Genomic DNA, 24050 nt, shown 5'->3' with positions numbered 1-24050 from the left:
TTTTCTTGGAGATGGTCTTGCACCCCATCTTCTGTACAATGTTATGAACCTCTGTCCATAATCAGATCTAGTCCCTTAAATCTATTTCTCACTTCCATTGTATAATCGTTAGGGATTTGATTTAGGTATTACCTGAATGTCTACTGGTTTTCCCTACTTTCTTCAATTTAAATGTGAAATTGCCAATTCTCATATCCCTCCCTTTTAATTTCTTCTTTGTATTGGTTTTAGAAAAAAATTTTATGGTATGATTACATTATGCTTTTACTACATCAACTTTTAAAATTTCCTCAGTTTATATTCGTTCTTTAGTCTATTAGTAATTCCCCTTTTACTGAATTCTGCTTTTCTCTTAAAATTTCTTCCTTGGTTTCTTTGGTTATTCCTATTTCTCTTCTTTAATTTTTGTTCATTTTCCAAAAAAATTATCTTCTATGTAATTAAGATAATCATGTATGTTTGATTATAGATCAAAATATATCATGTATTGATTGGGTAACCTTTCTTGCCCTTTCTACTACTGTGGGCAAGAATCCCCTGGAAGAAATGGAGTAGCCATCATAGTCAACAAAAGAGCAAAAAATGCAGTACTTGGATGCAGTCTCCAAAATGACAGAATGATCTTTCTTCATTTCCAAGGCAAACTGTTCAATATCACAGTAATCCAAGTCTATTCAACAAATAATGCTGAAGAAGCTGAAGTTGACTGGTTCTATGAAGACCTATAAGACTTTCTAGAACTAACACCCCCAAAATATGTCCTTTTCATTGTAGCAGACTGGAATGCAAAAGTTTGAAGTCAAGAAATACCTGAAGTAACAGGCAAATTTGGCTTTGGAGTACAAAATGAAGCAGGGCAAAGGCTAACAGAATTTTGCCAAGAGAACACATTGGTCATAGCAAACACCCTCTTCCAACAACACAAAAGAAGACTTTATACCTGGACATCACCAGATGGTCAATACTGAAATCAGGTTGATTATATTCTTTGCAACCAAAGATGGAGATACTCTATACAGTCAGCAAAAGCAAGACATATGACTGTTACTCAGATCATGAACTCCTTATTGCCATCAGTTCAGTTCAGTTGCTCAGTTGTGTCTGACTCTTTGGGACCCCATGAATTGCAGCATGCCAGGCCTCCCTGTCCATCACCAACTCCCAAAGTTCACTCAAACTCACGTCCATCAAGTTGGTGATGCCATCCAGCCATCTCATCCTCTTTATCCCCTTCTCCTCCTGCCCCCAATCCCTCCCAGCATCAGAGTCTTTTCCAATGAGTCAACTCTTTGCATGAGGTGGCCAAAGTACTGGAGTTTCAGCTTTAGCATCATTCTTTCCAAAGAACACCCAGGACTGATCTCCTTTAGAATGGACTGGTTGGCTCTCCTTGCAGTCCAAGGGACTCTCAAGAGTCTTCTCCAACACCACAGTTCAAACGCATCAATTCTTTGGTGCTCAGCTTTCTTCACAGTCCAATTCTCACATCCATACATGACCACTGGAAAAACCATAACCTTGACTAGACAGACCTTTGTTGGCAAAGTAATGTCTAGCTTTTGAATATGCTGTCTAGGTTGGTCATAACTTTCCTTCCAAGGAGTAAGCGTCCTTTAATTTCATGGCTGCAGTCACCATCTGCAGTGATTTTGTAGCCCCCCAAAATAAAGTCTGGCACTGTTTCCACTGTTTCCCCATCTATTTCCCGTGAAGTGATGGGACCAGATGCCATGACCTTAGTTTTCTGAATGTTGAGCTTTAAGCCAACTTTTTCACTCTCTTCTTTCACTTTCATTAAGAGGCTTTTTAGTTCCTCTTCACTTTCTGCCATAAGGGTGGTATCCTCAGCATACCTGAGGTTATTGATTTTTCTCCCGGCAATCTTGATTCCAGCTTGTGCTTCTTCTAGCCCAGTGTTTCTCATGATATACTCTGCATACAAGTTAAATAAGCAGGGTGACAGTATACAGCCTTGACGTACTCCTTTTCCTATTTGGAACCAGTCTGTTGTTCCATGTCCAGTTCTAACTGTTGCTTCCTGACCTGCATATAGGTTTCTCAAGAGGCAGGTCAGGTGGCCTGGTGTTCCCATCTCTCTCAGAATTTTCCACAGTTTATTCTGATCCACACAGTCAAAGGCTTTGGCATAGTCAAGAAAGCAGAAATAGATGTTTTTCTGGAACTCTCTTGCTTTTTCGATGATCCAGCAGATGTTTGCAATTTGATCTCTGGTTCCTCTGCCTTTTCTAAAACCAGCTTGAACATCTGGAAGTTCACGGTTCACGTACTCCTGAAGCCTGGCTTGGAGAATTTTGAGCATTACTTTACTAGCATGTGAGATGAGTGCAATTGTGTGGTAGTTTGAGCATTCTTTGGCATTGCCTTTCTTTGGGATTGGAATGAAAACTGACCTTTTCCAGTCCTGTGGCCACTGCTGAGTTTTCCAAATTTCTAAAGTCCTGCTTTGTGTGCAGCACTTTCACAGCATCATCTTTCAGGATTTGAAACAGCTCAACTGGAATTCCATCACCTCCACTAGCTTTGTTCCTAGTGATACTTGCTAAGGCCCACTTGACTTCACATTCCAGGATGTCTGACTCTAGGTGAGTGACCACACCATCGTGATTATCTTGGTCATGAAGATCTTTTTTGTACAGTTCTTCTGTGTATTCTTGCCACCTCTTCTTAATATCTTCTACTTATGTTAGGTCCATACCATTTCTGTCCTTTATTGAGTCTATCTTTGCATGAAATGTGCCCTTGGGATCTCTGATTTTCTTAAAGAGATTTCTAGTCTTTCCCATTCTGTTGTTTTCTTCTATTTCTCTGTATTGATCACCAAGGAAGGCTTTCTTGTCGCTTCTTGCTGTTCTCTGGAACTCTGCATTCAGATGCTTATATCTTTCCTTTTCTCCTTTGCTTTTTGCTTCTCTTCTTTTCAAAGCTATTTGTAAGCCTTCCCCAGACAGCCATTTTGCTTTTTTGCATTTCTTTTCCATGGCGATGGTCTTGATCCCTGTCTCCTGTACAATGTCATGAACCTCCGTCCACAGTTCATCAGGCACTCTATCCGATCTAGGCCCTTAAATCTATTTCTCACTTCCACTGTATAGTCATAAGGGATTTGATTTAGGTCATACCTGAATAGTCTAGTGGTTTTCCCCACTTTCTTCAATTTAAGTCTGAATTTGGCAATAAGGAGTTCGTGATCTGAGCCACAGTCAGCTCCCGATGTTGTTTTTGCTGACTGTATAGAGCTTCTCCATCTTTGGGTGCAAAGAATATAATCAATCTGATTTCGGTGTTGACCATCTGATGATGTTCATGTGTAGAGTCTTACTCAGACTTACATTGAAGAAAGTAGGGAAAACCACCTGACCACTCAGGTATGACCTAAATCAAGCCCCTTAGAACTATACAGTGGAGGTGACAAATAGATTCAAGGGATTAGATCTAATAGAGTGGCTCCAGAACTATGGAAGGAGGTTTGTGACAGTGTACAGGAGGCAGTGATCAAGACCATCCCCAAGAAAAAGAAATGCAAATAAGCAAAGTGGCCATCTGAGGAAGCCTTACAAACAGCTATGAAAAGAAGAGAGGCAAAAGGCAAAGGAGAAAAGGAAAGATATACCATTTGAATGGAGAGTTCCAAAGAATAGCAAGGAGAGATAAGAAAGCCTTCCTCAGTGATTAATGCAAAGAAATAGGGAAAAACAATAGAATGGGAAAGACTAGATATCTCTTCCAAGAAAATTAGAGATTCCAAAGGAACATTTCATGCAAAGATGTGCCCATTAAAGGGCAGAAATGGTAGAGACCTAACAGAAGCAGAAGATATTAAGAATAGGTGGCAGGATACACAGAAGAACTCTACGAAAAAAGATCTTCATGACCCAGATAATCACGATGCTGTGTTCACTCACCTAGAACCAGACATCCTGGAATGTGAAGTCAAGTAGGCCTTTGGAAGCATCACTATGAACAAAGCTAGGGGAGGTGATGGAATTCTAGTTAAGCTATTTCAAATCCTAAAAGATGATGCTGTGAAAGTGCTACACCAAATATGCCAGCAAATTTCGAAAACTCAGCAGTGGCTACAGGACTGGAAAAGGTCAGTTTTCTTTCCAATCCCTATGAAAGGCAATGCCAAAAAATGTTCAAACAACCCCATAATTGCACTCATCTCACACACTAGCAAAGTAACACTCAAAATTCTCCAAATCAGGCTTCAATATTATGTGAACCAAGAACTTCCAGATGTACAAGCTGGATTTAGAAAAGACAGAGGAACCAGAGATCAAATTGCCAACATCTGTTGGATCATTGAAAAAGCAAGAGAGTTCCAGAAAAACATCTCCTTCTGCTTCATTGAGTATGCTAAAGCCTTTGACTGTGTGGGTCACAACAAACTGTGGAAAATTCTTCAAGAGAAGGGAATACAAGACCACCTGACCAGCCTCCTGAAAAATCTGTATGCAGATCAGGAAGCAACAGTTAGAACAAGACATGAAAAAACAGACTGATTCCAAATCAGGAAAGGAGTATGTCAAGGCTGTATATTGTCACCCTGCTTATTTAACTCACATGCAGAGTACATCATGAGAAATGCTAGGCTGGATGAAGCAAAAGCTAGCATCAAGATTTCCAGGAGAAATGTCAAAAACCTCAGATATGCAGATGACACCAGCCTTACGGCAGAAAGTGAAGAACTAAAGGGCCTCTTGATGACAGTAAAAGAGGAGAGTGAAAAAGCTGAGCTTAAATCTCAACATTCAGAAAACGAAGATCATGGCATCTGGTCCCATCAATTCACGCCAAATAGATGGGGAAACAGGGGAAACAGTGGCTGACTTTATTTTGGGGGGCTCCAGAATCACTGCAGATGGTGACTGCAGCCATGAAATTAAAAGACAGTTACTCTTTGGAAGAAAAGTTATGACCAACCTAGACAGCATATTCAAAAGCAGAGACATTACTTTGCCAACAAAGGTCCATCTAGTCAAGGCTATGGTTTTTCCAGTAGTCATGTGTGGGTGTGACAGTTGGACTATGAAGAAAGCTGAGGGCCAAAGAATTGATGCTTTTGAGCTGTGTTGGAGAAGACTCTTGAGAGTCCCTTGAACTGCAAGGATATCCAACCAGTCCATCCTAAAGGAAATCAGTCCTAGGTGTTCATTGGAAGGACTGATGCTGAAGGTGAAACTCCGATGCTTTGGCTACCTGATGCGAAGAACTTATTCATTTGAAAAGACCCTGATGCTGGGCAAGATTGAAGGTGGGAGGACAAGGAGATGACAGAGGATGCATGGCATCACCAACTTGATAGTCATGAGTTTGAGTAAATTCCAGGGGTTGGTGATGGACAGGGAGGCCTGGCGTGCTGCAGTCCATGGGGTCTCAAAGTGTCCAACACGACTGAAGGACTGAACTGAATTGAACACGGACTCAGTGTGGCATGATCAGGGGAGCCTAAGTTGCCCTCTCGGATGCCATGTGTCTCCTGTTAGTTATTAGATTCTTCATTTTCAAGTGTGCTATTACCTTCTGAGGTAATAGATTCTTTCTGAATTGGACTAAGCTTGGTAATTATCCCTCAGGATTCTAGAGCAATGCCAGGAAGATAATCATAAGTTTAATTCTCTCAGCTGACAAAACTTGTGTCAATATTCAGTGTTACACTCTACACTATGTATCATCCTTGAGGCTGGAGCCGTGACTGTTCAGAGCTGAATTTCAGGTTTCTGAAATTTCCATATAAAGTGAATGTATTGCTTTATCTTGTTCATTGACAAAACTAATTTTTATTTGACTTTGCAGTATAAAACTGATATAATTTGTGCAGTTTCAAACACATGAAAAATTTACATTTTAAAATGTAAACCTTTTATTTTTAAATAAATGCATTCACAGCAAGTTGTAGAAATAGTGCAGAGAAGTCCCATTAACCCTTCCCAATGTTGGATCTTTTATAATGATAAAATTTTTATATTGATGTAATGTGTATGTATAGTCATGTCATTTTCTCACATGTAACCATCATCTCCATCAGGATGCAAAGCTGGGGGTCCAGGTGTTAAGACTTGGCCTTTCACCACCTGACTGTCTACCTGGTCAGGAAACTAATATCCCACAAGCGAAAGTGTAACCAAAAAAAACCAAATGAAACTGTTCCATCCACACAAAGTTTTCCTTCATGCTACCTCTTATTCACTACAATTTAGTTTTTCAAGAACATTACCTAAATATAATCATATAATTTTGCCACATATGATCTTAGGGGATTTGCTTTTATCACAAAACATTATTCTCTGGATCCATCCAAACTGTTGCATGTCTCAAGAGCTCAATCCTTCTGCTTGCTAGGGTTAAGTTTCTTTTCTTTTTCTACACCTTTATGGAGTAAAGTTATTTACTGGATTGGGACCCTTCTTTTTTCTAAAAAATATTCATATTTACCCTTATAAATTTCTCTCTGAGCACTTTGTTGTTTTGCAAAGTTTTGGTGTTCTCTTTTTCCTTCTTCTCTAAGTATTTTCTTTTTTTTTTCTTTTGGTAAAATATGCCTTATACGAAATTTCCCACCTTGCTCATTTTATAGTATACAGTTCAGTGGTATTGAGTATATTCATAATGCTCTGCTACTATCACTAGAAATCATCTTTTGATGGACAGAACTCTTTTATCTTATGAAAAAAACTATACAGGCATTGTTGTTGTTCAGCTGCTCACTCATGTCTGACTCTTTACAACCCCATGAACTGCAGCACGCCAGGCTTCCCTGTCCTTCACCATCTCCCCGAGTTTGCTCAAACTCATGTCCATTGAGTTGGTGATGCCATCCAACCATCTTGTCCTCTGTTGTCCCCTCCTCCTCCTGCCCTCAATCTTTCCCAGCATCAAGGGCTTTTCAAATGAGTCTGATCTTCACATCATGTGGCCAAAGTATTGGAGCTTCAGCTTCAGCAGCAGGCCTTCCAAAGAATATTCAGAGTTGATTTCCTTTAGGATGGACTGATTGGATCTCCTTGCAGTCCAATGGACTGTTAACCGTCTTCTCCAACACCAGAGTTTGAAAGCATCAGGTGTTTGGTGCTCAGCCTTCTTTATGGGCCAATTCTCACATCCATCCATGACAACTGAAAATAGTACCTTCTTATGTAATAGTTAATGGCTTTTTAGAGCAGTCTCAAGAGGGATTCACTTTTATTAAGAGAGCCCAGTGAGTAGAATAGTGAAGACTATTATCGTCCGATTTTCTGGAATCTCTTTTTTTCGTGGAAAACTCCCAAATTGTGAGTGTCAATTTACCACTGAAAGTCCATGGGAATGGGATACTGGGCAACTGTTGAATATCTATGCCCCTAGCACTTTTCTGAGAACGCAGGAAAAATGAAAATCTCTAAGTTCAGTACAAAATGCAAAGTGATGTCTCTTTTTAATATGTTGTCTAGGTTTGTCATAGGTTTTCTTCCAAGGAACAAGTGTCTTTAAATTTTGTGACTGCAGTCACCAATCAGAGTGATTTTGGACCCCAAGAAAATAAAGTAAGTCATTGTTTCCCCATCTATTTGCCATGAAGTGATGGGACTGGATGCCATCATCTTAGTTTTTTGAATGTTGAGTTTTAGGCCAGGTTTTTCACTCTCCTCTTTCACCTTCATCAAGAGGCTCTTTAGTTCCTCTGCACTTTGTGTCATAAGGGTGATGTCATCTGCATAACTGAGGTTATTGATATTTCTCCCGGCAATCTTGATTCCAGCTTGTGCTTCATCCAGCCTGGCATTTAGTGTGATGTACTCTGCATATAAGTTAAACAGTGAAGTCGTTCAGTTGTGTCCGACTCTTTGCAAGCCCGTGGGCTGTAGCCTACCAGGCTCCTCCGTCCATGGGATTTTCCAGGCAAGAATACTGGAGTGGGTTGCCATTTCCTTCTCCAGGAGATCTTCCCGACCCAGGGTTTGAACCTGGGTCTCCTGCATTGTAGGTAGACGCATTACCATCTGAGCCACGAGGGAAGTCCATAAGTTACATAAGCAAGGTGAAAATATACAGTCTTGACATACTCCTTTCCCAATTTGGAAGCAGTCCGGCATTGTTCAATGCCGGTTCTCACTGTTGCTTCTTGACATGAATACAGGAGGCAGGTCAGGTGGTCTGGTATTGCCATCTCTTTCAGAATTTTCCACAGTTTGTTGTGATCCACATAACGGCTTTGGCATAGTCAATGAAGCAGAAGGAGATGTTTTTCTGGAACTCTCTTGCTTTTTCGATGATCCAACAGATGTTGACAATTTGATCTCTGGGTTCTCTGCCTTTTCTAAATCCAGCTTGTACATCTGGAAGTTCTCAGTTCACTTCTGTTAAAGCCTGGCTTGGAGGATTTTGAGCATTACTTTGTTAGCATGTGAAATGAGTGCATCTGTGCAGATGTTCAAGCTGGATTTAGAAAAGGCAGAGGAACCAGAGATCAACTAACCCTTTGTTAGGGAAACTGACCTTTTCCAGTCCTGTGGCCACTGCTGAGTTTTTCAAATTTGCTGGCATATTGAGTGCAGCACTTACACATCACCATATTTTAGGACTTGAAATAGCTCAACTGGAATTCTATCACCTCCACTGGGTTTGTCTGTAGTAATGCTTCCTAAGACCCACTTGATATCATACTCCAGGCTGTCTGGCTCTAGGTGGGTGATCACACCATCATGGTTATCTGGGTCATTAGGACCTACGGTTCTTCTGTGTATTCTTGCCACCTCTTCTTACTGTCTTCTGTTTCTATTAAGTCCATATAATTTCTGTTCTTTATTATACCCATCTTTGCATGAAATGTTCCCTTAGTATCTCTGATTTTCTTGAAGATATCTCTAGGCTTTCCCATTCTAACGTTTTCCTCTATTTCTTTGCATTTTTCACTTAAGAAGGCTTTCTGATTTCTCCTTGGGTGCCATGCCTACTTTCATCCAGTGGCTATTCCAAGTGGGATGCAGAGTTCTGTACAGGCCCAAACCCTGTACCTACTATTGAGGAAAGTAAGGACTGTAACAGGTCTCCAAGCACTGTCCTCAGGAAGGTTTTGTTTTGTTTTGTTTTGTTTTGTTTAATATAAGTGGACTTCCCAGGTTGCTCAGTGGTAAACAATCCAATGCAGCAGACGCAGAAGATGTGGGTTTGATCCCTGGGTCAGGAAGATCCCCTGGAGAAGGAAACGGCAACCTGTTCCGGTATTCTAGCCTAGAAAATACCAAAGACAGAGAAGCCTGGAGGGCTATAGTCTATGGGGTTGCAAGGAGTTGGCCGCGACTGAGTGACTTAACAGCGTTCAGAGCAGTTAAGTAAATTACAAACGTTGTACAACAAGAAAGTGGTTATATGTCATTCTTTTCATGTATGAATTTGCTAATATTTTGTTGAGATTTCTGTTCCATGTTCATGAAAGATACTGCCTGCAATTTTCTTTTCTTACTGTGTCCTTGTCTATTTGGGTATCAGAGTTGTGCTGGGCCCCAAAATGCCTTGGGAAGTATTTCCTCCTTTACTTTCTAAAAATGATTAGCCACGCTCAGTGCAACTTCCAGCCCCTGAAATAGCACTTTGAGGGGGAAGCAGCAGGAATCGAGATTTGGGTCCCTTGATTATTTGGGTCCCACAATTGCAACAAAGAAGGAGCCAGAATGGACAAAGAACAGAGTTCACACGGTTCTGATGGTTGGTGCTGGCTGGTGTAGGAGAGAAGTCACCCATGCATGGACACAGAGTCAAGAAGTTTCCCCAGGCCTCCAGACTGGACACTGTGTCCTTTTTGTGTGGAAAGGAGCCAGGTAGTAAAAGTCCTACACATTCTGACTTTGTTTCCTTCAGATGACCCTTGCTCTACTCCTCACTTCTATTACAGGTAGGTTCTGCCTCCCTCCCACCTGGGTTAGCTTCTTACAGAGATATCCAGGCTGGATTGTAGAAATAACAGACTTTGATTCTTCCAGAGAAAGAGAAAAATGGGAACAATCTCAACTCAGCATATAAGACCGGCATAACATTGATATAAAAATTTACAAAGACAGTAATGGAAAGGGAAATAAAAATTGAAGGTCAAGTCTGTAATTCCTAAACAAAATACTAAAAAATTAAATTTAACAACATAGAACAATAAAAGGTAGTACATGGCAATTAAATGGATTTATTCCCCAAAAGCAAATTGATTCAGTGTTCAAAAATCAGCTTAAGCAATTAACCATATCAACAGAACAAACAAATAAATCATAGCATTTCAATGCAAAAATATCACTGTAGGGACTTCCCTGGAGTTCCAGTGGTTAAGACTTCACCTTGCAGTGCAGAGAGTGGGGTTTCGATCCCACGGCAAGTAAGATCCCACATGCTTCCAGGCCAAAAACCAAAACAAAACAGAAACAGTGTAGTGACAAATTCAATAAAAACTTTAAAAATGGTCCACATAAAAAAAAAAAAATCACTGTAGAAACTACATATCTATTTATAATAAAGAAAAAAAAGACTTGGGAAACTATGAATAGCAGGAAATGTGCTTAATCTGATAGTGCATCTACATCACACTTACACCAACCATCACAGCTGCTGGTGAAACCTTAAATTCTTCCTCTTTGAGACTGAGAACAAGATACAAATACTTGGAATTATCTTATTGGTTTTTATTTATTTTTTTTTTCTGTTTAGAGTAAACAGAAAACCAGACATATTCACTACAATCTACCCCTGGTTCCAGAGCAGGCATGCATGTGTGCTTTCTCTCGCGCACACACACACACACACACCACACGCTGGGGAAATCGCATCTCACCCGTCACCGGTGGGTGTGGACGATCCCAAGGCATTTTCAGTATTTATAAAATACCTCGCTCCGAAAAACACCCAAAGAGCCTCACACACATAGACGCGTCAAGCAGAATTAAGTGCAAAGGCTCCTGGGCACAGACTTAGGCACCCTTGGGGCCTTCGCTTCCTGGAGCTGCGCGTCTGCTTCCTGGGTCCGATCTGGACTCTCCAGGCGGCTGGACTGCGGGTTGCGGGGCGCGTCGGTGGGCAGGGCCGGGCGGGTCCTGTCAGCGCTTCCCTCCGCCCCGCTCCATCGCCAACACCTCACCGCGTCCCAAGGGCTCCTGTCCCGCGTTTGCGCCTTGGCGACCTGCTGCCCCGTAGAGCGCAGTTTCTGGACGCGACGCTGAGTGAAAAAAGAGTGAGTCTGGGGTCTGGATTCTTATTCATCCAAGGACACGCATGGGGAGGGGCCGCGCGCGGAGACAAGGACTTCTCCCGACTCCATCCGGGGATGTCCTCGTCTTTGACGCGCGGTTTCCAAATTAGCCTGGTGTCGAAGTGAGTTGCTACCTGCGACGGTGGCGCACACCTTCGTATGAGAAAGCCTGGACAGAGAGCGCCCAGGGGAACCCGCCACTTCTGCGCCTGCTTCCTCATCTCTCGCCCGAGGCAAACCCTTGCAAGCCCGGCGGACGCGCCTCCAGCGCGTCTTGGTCTCCAGCACCAAGGAGGGACTCCTGGAGATCCTTCCAGTCGCCCGCAGCAATGCGCTCTCCCGCCCTGGGACTGGAGAGTGCAGATCCTTCCAAGGTGCGCGCGGGTTCGGCGCTCACATCCTGCGCGGTCACAGTCTGAAGGGGCGCGCCCAGACCTCCGCGCTGGGGACCCCCAGGAGTGACCAGCCGGAGCAGACAGGCTCCGGGGGGCGGACTAGCTTCCAGGCGCTGGGCTGCATCCCCGCCCCGCGGCCCTCTGTGAGGCCGCCTGTGGGCCCCATGCTGTCCACCGGGGGCCAGTACTCCCTGAAAAAGAGGGGAAAAGCCGTGCCCAAGAGGTATGTGCGTGGCAGAGGTGGGGGGTGGGAGGGCAGTGAAGACCCGGAAACCTGGTTGGGGGTGTGGAGGGGGTCTTAGTCCTCCCGCGGCCCTGAACTCGGCTCTCTGCGGGTCTCCCGGGGGTTCGATCGCCGACTTGATCGACTCGGGAAGGATAGATTTCGTTTTAGAGTCCCCTCCTCACCCCTGGCACCCCTGCTGGGTTCTTGACAAGCTCAAAGCCGAATTCGGCCTGGGGTCGGGCTGGTGACACTAGTTCCTGGGAATCACCGGCTTTCGGGATTTGTGAAGTGTGCCTCTGGGGCCCGCGCCGGGACTAAGGCTGGGTTTTCCGAGCGCGCACACGTGCGGTAGGGGTCCCGGATCACAGTGCGGCTGGAAGGGACAGGTCTCCAGGTATGGGAGACCCTACCCCTTTACAGATTAGATGCCGAGGACTGCTGGGAGAGGACCCCTACGGGGTGAGGACCCCTGCGGGTGTGCGTCTGGCCGAACTGACTCGGAAGGGTCCCCTCCAGGCCCTGTGGGGGTGGCAGGAGCCTGCTTCTGAGGACAGTGGATCGGAAGTTCAGTGGAGGAGAGGCTCCTTGGACAGAGCCCCTGGCCAGAACTCCGAGGGTCTTTGCGCGGCACGAAGTGCTGGGGCGGCCCCTGAGGCTGCAAGAAGCGGCGCGGTCTTCCAAGCGCTTCCCAGGCCCTGGAGACCCGGGGCGAATATTCCCAGCGCCAGAGGCGCGTCCATGTCTGAGAAATTTCTAGTTACATTTAGTTTTTAAATACAAAAATAAATAAATAAATAATGCCTTGAGAGAAGCAAGATACAAAAGAGAAACTGTTCCATGATTCCATTCATATCTACCTGGCTCCAGGAGAGTGATCACACTATCATGATTATCTGGGTCATCAAGATCTTTTTTGTATAGGTCTTCTGTGTATTCTTGCTACCTCTTCTTAACATCTTCTGCTTCTGTTAGGTCCATACCATTTCTGCCCTTTATTGTGCCCATCTTTGCATGAAATGTTCCATTGGGATCTGTAATTTTCTTGGAAGAGATCTAGTCTTTCCCATTCTATTGTTTTCCTCTATTTCTTTGCTTTGATCGCTGAGGAAAAGTTTCCCTTCTCTCCTTGCTATTCTTTGGAACTCTGCATTCAAATGGGTATATCTTTACTTTTCTCCTTTACCTTTCACTTCTCAGTGGGGCCTGGAGAGGCATAAAGGGGGAGGGGGGTGGGACACAAAGGGGTGGGCCATGATCAGGGACATAAAGAGGTGGGGCGTGGAGGTGAAGCTGGTTTAGCTGTTTGGGCTGAAGGTACAGCATCTGCCAGGAGGGTTGACATACTTTCTCAGCAGCTTACCACCTCTTGCCAGGAACTTCTGGCCCAGGGGCATCATGTGGCCTTCTCTGCACCAGTTGCAGGGAAGGGAGCTGCAATTGGTCCTGTCAGAAACTGCAGACAGCAGAAGTAGCCCCCGGCGACCAGGTCTGCAGGGTGTCATGGCTACTTGCTTCTCGATTTATATGTGCTCAGCTTCCTTGGTATGCACATTATGTCATTAAAAAAAACTTTATTATTTATTTTTGACTGCTCTGGGTCTTTGTTGCTGCAGGGGCACTTTCTCGTTGTGGTGACTAAGGGATTAGTTCCCTGTGAGAGGGTGACAGGCAGGAAGGCCGGTGGTCTCCAAATGGAGAGAATAGGCTGCAAGTGTCAGACATTTTTTCTCTCTCTCTTAAGCGGCAGAAGGAAACTAGTGTTACATTTTTTTCCCCCTTCCCAATACAAATTTAAAAAGAGGTTTCACTTAAAATTCTGTGTTGCCATGACACCTGGTTCTACCTGAACTAAACTTTTCTCAAATCTTGAACTGACCAGTGCATTTTTCTTATGGAAATGTTTGTCTTAAGCTATGTTAATGTACTATGTATTTACCCTAGACTGTCTTCAAGTCAGTTCTGCCTCAAGGCTTAGAACCCTCTTGAAAAATGGGTGTCCTATACTCATATATTGTTCTCCTAATCTATGTTAATGAAACAATATATTTGTATGGAAATCTGCCTTTCTTCAAGATTCCTGTCAGACATTTTATGGCCTGGGTTGGCTCACCTGGTATCTATGTTATCTCAAAATGCATGTTGTGGGTGAGGGGCCTGGTACCATTCTTTGAGTTTTCAGACATTTCTTTTAATTAGCAAACTACTAGTAGCTGTATAACATCCAGCTAAAGACTAGCAGGGGGGCACTCTTTCTGCCCCCTTCTGATGTCTATGTCAGAAGCTTTCTCTACCTCTTTTATACTTTTTAATAAAACTTTATTACACAAAAGCTCTGAGTGATCAGCCCTCATCTCTGGCCCCGGATTGAATTCTTCTCTGGAGGCCAAGGATCCCAGTGTCTTTCATGGTACAGCAACAACCTTTCAGCTGCGGCATGTGGAGTCTTCCCAGACCAGGGCCAGAACCCATGTACCCCTGCATTGGTAGGCGGAGTCTTAAACACAAGACCACCAGGGAAGCCCCTCAGTATGGCATTTTTATGTCTGTAGGATCCTTTGTTTTGAAAATGTATGATTGTGCCTTCAACTGGTGGAACAGTTCTGATTGTCTGAGAGTCTGTCTTCCAGTTTATAGTCCTCAGTTTGACTTGAATAAAATTCCATCTTTTTGGCTGCTAATTGAATTGTTGCCACAGGGACATGCTGGTGGTGAGTCTGGAGGGCAGACCATGCCTGTCCAGCTCAGCCGCCCCGGCCCACATAGCCTTCAGACAGGGCCGGGGAGGAGACCTGGCTCTGAACCGCAGGCTGCGTTTGACGCACCTCTCCACTTTGCTTTCTCTACACCTCCACTCATCACCAGACAGCCCTGCTGCTTTAGCTCCAAGTTGAATAGGTCTCTGCTGGTACTTCCCTTGCCCTGGTTGATCCAAGAACAGCAACATAGTTCCCAGTTATCCACGTGCTTCCAAACGGCACAGGAAAGAGCCCCAGTGCACCAGCCCCAGGAAGCCTGCCAGGGCAGTGCTGAGTGTGCCCCCTGACCTCACATCCAGGGAGTACTTGTGCCGCAGGGAGGGAGCTGCACCTCAGTGCATCCGCACATCCATCCTTGGGACTTCTTCGTGTCTGCTACTGAAGGAGGAAACAAACAGAACAGGCTCCGTCTTGAAAGCAGGACTCCATCTTGGGCCAGACTGTGGACTTTGAGCTATATGCCCAGTATCTATGGAAATGACATACCAACTGGAAACTAGGCCCCTGGAAGGAAGAGCCCCAGGGCTCATAATTAGACTCTCTTGCCTAAAAGAATACCCTAATTATCTGTGTAACTGAATAGAATCATACATTCTATTATGCTCATTGGGGTATAACCACAGGCCTATTGATAATTGTCCACTGTTAACTACCTAGGCTTAAGGCATATGAATCATGGGTTAACTTTGATTCTTTCTTTTCCTTTGTTTAGACTAGTTTCGGGGAATTTGGGGAGATGGGTTTGGGCACGTACACTTAGGGCATATAAGGTTTTCACAAAACACTGGTCAGGGTCCTTGACTCAGCCTTGGGCCCGCCGGTGTAGTGAACTGCACTCCACTATCTGCGTTGTCCTTCTGAGGGAGTTTGTTTCCTGGAACGCATGGCTACACTACCAGGAGCTCCAGGTTGTAAGACTCCCTCATCCTCCTTGGACCGGTCCTCACTTAGAGGTACTGTCTAGTTCCATGAATAGGTCCCTAGGTGGGCAGGAGGGTGCCCAAGGCAAGGTCTGGGGGCTGACCTGTCTCAGGCAGCCCCGGGGAAAATCCGGTTTCGACTTTAGCCAGAAGCAAAGGCAACACAGGCAGGATGAGGGGAACTCTGCCTCAGGTTGCCTTCCCCATGGCCCAGTTCAGCCTCACAGGGCTTCCTGTTGCCCTATTGGTTTATCAGTTTGATCCAGTCACCCAGAGGACCTGGCCTTGACAGCAGCATTGATTATTTCTGGGCCAAGACCCGAGGCCAGGGCCAGGGCCAGGGCCAGGAGCCCATCTGTTGGCCTGGCAGTGTCAAGTGCTGTCAGAGTCTGAAGCCTGCCAAGGACACACCTCCCACCCTCTTGACAGTGTGAACCACCCCAATGGGCACTGCTGTCCCTGCCCGAGGTCCAGGCCAGGCAACAATATCGCCAGACTTTCCTGCCACCAAGGGGAGGGATCCTCAACTCATGATACCAAGGGAGGGGGACTCAAGGTTTCAGCCCTCCAACCCCAACCCCGAGTCCGGCCACATCCTACCCTCAAGGCTGCAGGGACTGAAATAACCCCAGGCCCCGGGAGAACCGGGAGCAGTGACCTAGTGGTGGAGGTGAGGAAGCACAGGCCCCCTGCTCTCCCAGTCTTCCCTGGCTCTGGGGTCAGTCCCAGGGCCTCTGTCAGCTGGCTCTCACTTTCGGCCCCTATTTTAGTCCCGAGCCTCCTCAGCACCAGCCCCGCTTCCCTGCAGCTGCAGAGGGAAGTGAGCTTTCCTGGGCCAATGGCACCCCCGACTCCCCACCCTTCTCAGCTTGTCTCCACAGTGACAGCCCTTGAGCTCCACAAGCCTGGGAGTTGCTCCCTAAAGGACCCAACCTAGTCTTCAAGGCAAGGGGGCCCTTCAGCCCTGGCCTGCCAGCCCCCAGCTGAGGCCCTGGGGAGAGTATGGCAATTCTGGGAGGTTCTGGGAAAGCCCACATCTCTGCCCCATGAGGTCCCGGGGTTTGTGTGCTGCTGTTTCATGGTTTCATTTTTATTTGCTTTTAGTTCAAATTTATCACATTTATTCAGATGCAATGGGAAATATGGCCATTTGGAATACACACCACAGATTATAATCAAAATTAAAATTGGGGCTTAGACGATAGTCGTCTTGCATGAGCCTCAGAAGCCAACTTACATGTCGGTTCACAATATCGAGACTTTCTTGATCAGGACATTTAAATTTAGGCATTCATCCCTCTCTGGCCCAGGAAACTTGGGTTCTTGTAACTGGGGTGGATGGAGCCGTCTGGGCATCAGGAGACAGACTAGGGCCAGCTGCACTCGCTCTTCATCTGCTGGAGCTCAGACATGCCCTGGGCCCCCCATGCTAGCAGTTGGATGGCCTCAGGGTCAGGCGGGCATGGACAAGGGCTGCCCAGTCCCTCACCCTAAAGCATCCCTTTAATTAGGAGCCTCGTGGCATGTCTGCTAGTAGTGCGCACAGCAAGACCCTTTCATGACCTCCTCTCACTCTGTTTGGGATGGAAACGACTGGCCTCCTGTCACGGGGAGCATGGGAAAAGACACACCATTCAGGCACATTGGCAGGAGGCCAAGCAGGGAGGTTTGGACTCCAAACTTGAATTGGAGCGCAGAGCCAGGGCTGAGACTGGCAACCTCCTCCAGGACGCAGCCCAACCCCAGCATCACTCATTCATCATGCCGCTCCCTTTGTGTGAGATACCTCACACAAAGAGGGGGCCACTCTGGAAACATTCCCCCTTGTGATGGGGTGTGCGGGGGACTGCCCGTGAAGGGTTAAGTCTTGGGAGCTGCTCGGCGTTATGCAGAGCCCTAGGACATGTGCCTAAGCTCCCTGTCCCGCCACCCTCAAGAATTTTTATAGCCCTTAAGGCTCCAAGATGTTTGGTTTCGGCAACATGTCATAGAAGATAGATTAGCTTATTGTGATCTGTATACAATGGTACGGGTCGGTGAATGTATCTGGAAATTAAAAACAATCTTGTAAAGGTCAGAAATCACGTACTTTACCCTATATATGCTGCAGCATAATAAAGCAAGGTATCAGCCATTTTGGTCTGATCCTCTCAACCCCATCTTTTGTCTCTCTCTTATTTTCTTAGCGGGGACGCTCCGTTCTCTCCCTGTGCAGGTGCGACTCTTGCTTGTGCTGGCCGCGGCAGGTGGCGCCCAACATGGGGCAGTTCGACAGTTTTCCTCGCCACTACTCTTATTAACTGAAAAGAGTGAGTATATAAGTATACAAGTGCATTACAATTGAGGAGGAGTAGTAAGGTATATAGTTGAGAGTATAAATATGGGACAGATGCATAGTCGTCAATTGTTTGTACATATGTTATCTGTAATGTTGAAACATCAGGGAATTACTGTTTCTAAACCTAAATTAATCAATTTTCTTTCATTCATCGAGGAAGTTTGCCCTTGGTTCCCCAGAGAAGGTACAGTAAATTTAGAGACAAGGAAGAAGGTAGGGGAACAAATCCGGACTCATTATACTTTACATGGCCCTGAAAAAATCCCTGTTGAAACTTTATCCTTTTGGACACTAATTCGTGATTGCCTGGACTTTGATAATGATGAATTAAAACGTTTAGGAAATTTATTAAAACAGGAAGAAAATCCTCTCCATGTTCCTGATTCGGAACCCAGGTATGCTGTTCCCGAGGGAGTTGAAGGCGATCCTCCGTTTTCTAACTTATTGCATCCTTCAGATAATGATGATTCACTTTCATCCACAGATGAGGCAGAATTAGACGAAGAAGCTGCTAAATACCATCAAGAAGATTGGGGTTTTTTAGCACAAGAAAAGGGGGCGTCAACATCTAAAGATGAATTGGTTGAATGTTTAAAAAACCTCACTATTGCTTTACAGAACTCAGGAATCAAGCTTCCTAGTAACAATGCCAAATCTCCTTCTGCTCCGCCTCTTCCCCCTGCTTATGCTCCTTCTGTTGTGGCTGGTCTCGATCCCCCTCCAGGGCCCCCTCCACCGTCTGAAAACATGTCTCCGCTGCAGAAGGCATTGAGACAAGCACAGCGACTTGGTGAGGTTGTCTCTGATTTTTCTCTTGCTTTTCCTGTCTTTGAAAATAACAACCAGCGTTATTATGAATCACTGCCTTTTAAGCAACTAAAAGAGTTAAAGATTGCTTGTTCACAATACGGTCCTACCGCTCCATTCACCATTGCTATGATAGAAAATTTGGGTACTCAAGCTTTACCCCCAAATGATTGGAAACAAACAGCTAGGGCTTGTCTCTCAGGGGGAGATTATTTACTATGGAAATCTGAATTTTTTGAACAATGTGCTCGTATAGCCGATGTTAACCGACAGCAAGGTATACAGACCTCCTATGAAATGTTGATTGGTGAAGGCCCTTACCAGGCTACTGATACTCAACTTAATTTCTTACCTGGTGCATATGCACAAATATCAAATGCAGCTCGGCAGGCATGGAAAAAACTTCCTAGCTCCAGTACTAAGACAGAAGATCTTTCAAAAGTCCGACAGGGACCTGATGAGCCTTACCAAGACTTCGTGGCACGGCTCTTAGATACTATAGGTAAGATAATGTCAGATGAACAGGCTGGGATGTTATTGGCAAAACAATTGGCTTTTGAAAACGCTAACTCTGCCTGTCAAGCTGCTTTAAGACCTTATCGAAAAAAGGGAGATCTGTCTGATTTTATTCGCATTTGTGCTGACATTGGACCCTCCTACATGCAAGGCATTGCTATGGCAGCAGCATTACAAGGAAAAAGCATAAAGGAGGTACTTTTTCAGCAGCAAGCCCGGAACAAGAAAGGACTTCAAAAGTCAGGTAATTCGGGTTGTTTTGTTTGTGGTCAACCTGGCCATCGGGCAGCAGTGTGCCCTCAAAAACAACAAAGCCCTGTTAACATTCCTAATTTGTGCCCACGATGTAAAAAAGGAAAGCATTGGGCACGGGATTGCCGTTCTAAAACGGATATTCAAGGTAATCCTTTGCCTCCGGTTTCGGGAAACTGGGTGAGGGGCCAGCCCCTGGCCCCGAAACAATGTTATGGGGCAACGCTGCAGGTTCCAAAAGAACCATTGCAGACCTCTGTCGAGCCACAAGAGGCAGCGCAGGATTGGACCTCTGTGCCACCTCCTATACAGTATTAACTCCCGAGATGGGGGTTCAAACCCTTGCTACAGGAGTGTTTGGGCCTTTACCTCCAGGGACAGCTGGATTGCTCTTGGGGCGCAGCAGTGCGTCTTTAAGAGGAATACTTATTCATCCTGGTGTGATTGACTCTGATTATACAGGAGAGATAAAAATATTAGCCTCCGCTCCTAACAAAATTATTGTAATCAATGCAGGACAACGTATAGCTCAACTCCTTTTAGTTCCATTAGTTATACAAGGAAAAACAATTAATAGAGACCATCAAGATAAAGGTTTCGGGTCCTCTGACGCCTATTGGGTGCAAAATGTTACCGAGGCACGACCAGAACTTGAGCTACGCATTAATGGTAAGCTTTTCCGCGGAGTGCTTGATACAGGGGCCGATATTAGTGTTATTTCTGATAAATATTGGCCTACTACATGGCCTAAACAGATGGCTATCTCCACTCTTCAAGGTATTGGCCAAACTACCAATCCAGAACAAAGCTCGTCCCTTCTTACTTGGACGGATAAAGACGGCCATACAGGTCAATTTAAGCCTTATATTCTGCCCCATCTTCCAGTTAATCTATGGGGGCGTGATATATTAAGCAAAATGGGTGTTTATTTATATAGTCCTTCACCCACCGTAACAGATTTGATGTTAGATCAGGGCTTACTTCCAAACCAAGGTTTAGGTAAACAACATCAAGGCATCGTTTTACCCCTTGATTTAAAACCTAATCAAATTCGAAAAGGCTTGGGGTGTTTTCCCTAGGGACCTCTGATTCTCCTGTGACGCATGCCGATCCTATTGATTGGAAATCTGAGGAACCGGTATGGGTCGATCAGTGGCCCCTAACACAGGAAAAACTTTCTGCCGCACAACAGCTGGTGCAGGAACAGCTGAGGCTTGGACATATTGAACCCTCTACCTCTTCGTGGAATTCCCCAATTTTTGTTATTAAAAAGAAGTCTGGGAAATGGAGATTGCTACAAGACCTTCGTAAGGTAAATGAAACAATGATGCATATGGGAGCCCTACAACCTGGGTTGCCCACTCCTTCTGCTATACCTGATAAATCCTATATCATTGTTATAGATTTAAAAGATTGTTTTTACACTATTCCTCTTGCACCTCAAGATTGTAAAAGATTTGCCTTCAGTTTACCCTCTGTTAATTTCAAAGAGCCTATGCAACGTTATCAATGGAGAGTCCTCCCGCAAGGAATGACTAATAGCCCTACGCTGTGTCAAAAATTTGTTGCTACAGCATTAGCTCCCGTTCGTCAACGTTTTCCTCAGCTATATTTAGTTCATTATATGGATGATATATTACTTGCTCATGCTGACGAACAGCTATTGTATCAAGCTTTTTCTATTCTAAAGAAACACTTAAACCTTAATGGTCTTGTTATTGCTGATGAAAAAATTCAAACTCATTTTCCTTATAATTATTTGGGTTTCTCCTTATATCCTCACGTTTATAATACCCAATTAGTAAAATTACAGACTGACCATTTAAAAACTCTAAATGACTTTCAAAAACTTTTAGGAGATATTAATTGGATACGTCCTTATTTAAAATTACCCACTTATACCTTGCAGCCATTATTTGATATCCTTAAAGGTGACTCTGACCCTGCGTCACCCCGAACACTTTCTTCAGAAGGACGATCGGCCTTACAATCAATAGAAGAAGCTATTAAGACAACAACAGATTACTTACTGTGATTACCAACGATCATGGGGTTTATATATACTTCCTACCCCCCGAGCACCCACAGGGGTTCTCTATCAAGATAAACCTTTGCGATGGATATATCTGTCTGCTACTCCAACTAAACATCTGCTCCCTTACTATGAACTTGTTGCAAAAATTGTAGCAAAGGGACGTCACGAGGCCATCCAGTATTTTGGAATGGAACCCCCCTTCATTTGTGTTCCTTATGCTTTAGAACAACAAGATTGGCTTTTTCAATTTTCAGATAATTGGTCTATAGCTTTTGCAAATTACCCGGGACGGATTACTCATCATTACCCTTCTGATAAATTGTTACAATTTGCTAGCTCTCATGCCTTTATTTTTCCAAAAATAGTTCGCCGACAACCTATTCCCGAAGCGACACTTATATTTACAGATGGATCTTCTAATGGTACTGCAGCTTTAATTATTAACCATCAAACCTATTACGCACATACCAGCTTTTCTTCTGCTCAGGTTGTGGAATTATTTGCAGTCCACCAAGCATTACTAACTGTACCTACTTCCTTTAATTTATTTACAGACAGCTCCTATGTGGTCGGTGCCTTACAGATGATTGAAACTGTTCCAATTATTGGCACCACCTCTCCTGAAGTTCTTAACTTATTTACATTAATTCAACAGGTCCTCCACTGTCGCCAACACCCCTGTTTCTTTGGGCATATTCGTGCACACTCCACCCTTCCTGGTGCCCTCGTACAAGGCAATCACACTGCGGACGTTCTTACTAAACAAGTGTTTTTTCAATCAGCTATTGATGCAGCTCGAAAATCCCATAACTTACATCACCAAAATAGTCATTCTTTACGGTTGCAATTTAAAATTTCCCGTGAAGCTGCACGGCAAATTGTTAAATCTTGCTCTACTTGTCCTCAATTCTTTGTTCTCCCTCAATATGGTGTCAACCCTCGAGGTTTACGCCCTAATCACCTCTGGCAAACAGATGTTACTCACATTCCTCAATTTGGGCGTCTTAAATATGTTCATGTCTCTATTGACACTTTTTCCAATTTTCTCATGGCCTCCCTTCACACTGGAGAATCGACACGTCACTGTATTCAACATTTGCTGTTTTGCTTTTCTATTTCAGGAATCCCACAAACCCTTAAAACAGATAATGGACCTGGTTATACTAGCCGTTCTTTTCAACGTTTTTGTCTTTCTTTTCAAATTCATCATAAAACAGGCATTCCATATAACCCACAGGGACAAGGTATTGTGGAACGAGCTCATCAGCGTCTCAAACATCAACTATTAAAACAGAAAAAGGGGAATGACTTGTATAGCCCCTCACCACATAATGCCTTGAATCATGCTCTTTATGTTCTAAATTTTTTAACTTTAGACGCAGAAGGCAATTCAGCAGCCCAGCGTTTTTGGGGAGAACGATCCTCATGCAAAAAACCACTTGTACGATGGAAGGATCCACTTACCAATCTGTGGTATGGGCCAGACCCTGTACTAATATGGGGACGAGGGCATGTTTGTGTTTTTCCACAGGATGCCGAAGCGCCGCGTTGGATACTGGAAAGGCTGGTACGCGCGGCGGAGGAACTCCCTGACACATCAGATGCATCGCATGACACTGAGCGAGCCCACGAGTGAGCTGCCTACCCAGAGGCAGATTGAGGCGTTGATGCGACATGCTTGGAATGAGGCTCATGTACAACCTCCAGTGACACCTACTAATATACTGATCATGTTATTATTATTGTTACAGCGAATACAGAACGGGGAGGCTGCGGCTTTTTGGGCATACATTCCTGATCCGCCCATGGTCCAATCCTTAGGATGGGATAAAGAAACAGTACCTGTATATGTCAATGATACAAGACTTTTAGGAGGAAAATCAGATATTCACATTTCTCCTCAGCAAGCCAATATTTCCTTTTATGGTCTTACTACACAATACCCTATGTGCTTTTCTTATCAATCACAGCATCCTCACTGTATACAGGTGTCAGCTGATATATCCTATCCTCGAGTGACTATTTCTGGCATTGATGAAAAAACCGGAAAAAGATCGTACCGTAACGGAACTGGACCTCTCGACATTCCGTTTTGCGGCAAACGTCTAAGCATCAGCATAGGAATAGACATTCCTTGGACTTTATGTCGAGCACGGGTCGCATCAGTATATAACATCAACAATGCCAATGCCACCCTTTTATGGGACTGGGCACCTGGGGGAAAACCTGATTTCCCCGAATATCGAGGACAGCATCCACCCATTCTCTCTGTAAATACTGCTCCTATATATCAAACGGAACTGTGGAAACTTTTGGCTGCTTTTGGTCATGGCAATAGTCTATATTTACAACCCAATATTAGTGGGAGTAAATATGGTAATGTAGGAGTTACGGGGTTTTTATATCCCCGAGCTTGTGTCCCTTACCCATTCATGTTGATACAAGGCCATATGGAAATAACGCTGTCATTGAATATTTATCATTTAAATTGTTCTAATTGCATACTTACTAATTGCATAAGAGGTGTTGCTAAAGGAGAACAAGTTATAATAGTAAAACAACCTGCTTTTGTAATGTT

This window comes from Capra hircus, chromosome 1 (genome assembly GCF_001704415.2).
Source record: "Capra hircus breed San Clemente chromosome 1, ASM170441v1, whole genome shotgun sequence".
In the NCBI taxonomy this organism is placed as follows: domain Eukaryota; kingdom Metazoa; phylum Chordata; class Mammalia; order Artiodactyla; family Bovidae; genus Capra; species Capra hircus.
This window is presented reverse-complemented; position numbering follows the sequence as displayed.